This window comes from Saimiri boliviensis, chromosome 15 (assembly GCF_048565385.1).
Source record: "Saimiri boliviensis isolate mSaiBol1 chromosome 15, mSaiBol1.pri, whole genome shotgun sequence".
Classification (NCBI taxonomy): Eukaryota; Metazoa; Chordata; class Mammalia; order Primates; family Cebidae; genus Saimiri; species Saimiri boliviensis.
The window spans coordinates 76,214,758-76,216,040 of record NC_133463.1 but is presented as its reverse complement, the minus strand read 5'-3'; the positions used below and the strand labels follow the sequence as shown (position 1 = coordinate 76,216,040).

The 1,283-nt window shown below is 45.4% G+C and overlaps 1 pseudogene; it reads right to left on the bottom strand.

The window, feature by feature from the left end:
* Positions 1 to 284: 284 nt before the first annotated feature.
* Positions 285 to 403, bottom strand: LOC120362375 (5S ribosomal RNA; annotated as a pseudogene).
* Between the last annotated feature and the right edge of the window lie 880 nt (positions 404 to 1,283).

The window sequence follows — 1,283 nt, the reverse complement described above, 5'->3', positions numbered from 1 at the left end:
AATATAAAGGTTGGAATTTTCAGTCTTTCGAGAGCAACCTGTCTAATTATTTGGCTGGGACCCTTGGAAGGGTTCGCCAACTTGCTTTACTTTCTGTGTTTTTGATTGAAGTTATTCAGAGCCGTACCTGAAGAGAAGTCCCAGAGTGGAATGCCTGGCCCAGCCAGTGCTGTTCTGAAGATACTCAGCCTCATGGAGATAACCACTTTGAAGGAAAAAAAGGGATGTGGCCCTCATCCATCTCAGTCTCCATCAGATCTTTTTTTTAATTATTATTTTTTATAAGCCTACAGCACCCGGTATTCCTAGGCGGAATCCCATCCAAGTACTAACCAGGTCCGACTCTGCTTAGCTTCCAAGATCAGGCAAGATTGGGCACGTTCAGGGTGGTATTGCCATGGACTCTATCAGATCTTATGGATGCTCCAGGAATCAGCTATGATTTTCCTCTTTGCTACCATCTTGTACGTTGGGCTTTGTAGAGGCTAGATGTTTTCTAAAAGAATAACAGACAAGGAAAGGTCTGCAGTTTGCCATTGATAGTGTCCTTACCAACAGATCTGTGTGGAACTGAGATGGGAGAAGAGGAATCAGAGAGTAAATGGACTATTAGAGTTCAACCCATAATGGTGCTTTCGATACAGAATTTATAAGGCAACCTGCATTTTGGGCTCTGTGCTAGGCACTAGGGGTACATCTATGAGATACGACCCCAGTTCCCACAGTCCTACAGTCTAATAGGGGAGAGAGATACGTCAATAGGCAGATGCAGAAGATGGCAAGTGACGGGGTATGAAACAACAGGCAGAAGCCACGGTGTTCTCTGGGACTTCTGAGCTGAGTCCTTAAGTAATTACGGTAATCTGTCATGGGCAGTAGGGGTGGGTAGAAAGTGCTCCAGGAAGCATGATCGAAAGTGGAGAGCTAAGGAGAGAGAGAAGGAAGAAATAAGTGAGAATCAGCAAAGAGGAGGGGAGGAATGAAGAGCCACGTAGGACCGGGTGAAGGCAAATTGTTCCGGACTAAACATGACGGTAGGCCAGGTTTATGAGGGTATCCACTCCCCTCACAGAGGGAAGATTCTCTATGGTGGCCTTTCGGTGAGGGTGGGCAAATACACTACTTCTTAAGGCAGCCATTTTTCACTACTGAGCACCTCTGGCTTTAGCAAGTTCTGGGTGTGAATACTTTCTTCTATTTCTAAGCCATTCAGCAAATATCAAGGTGCTTTCCCATATATTGGTCATCTTAAGCAACCTGAGCGGACATGTAGAATAAGAGGT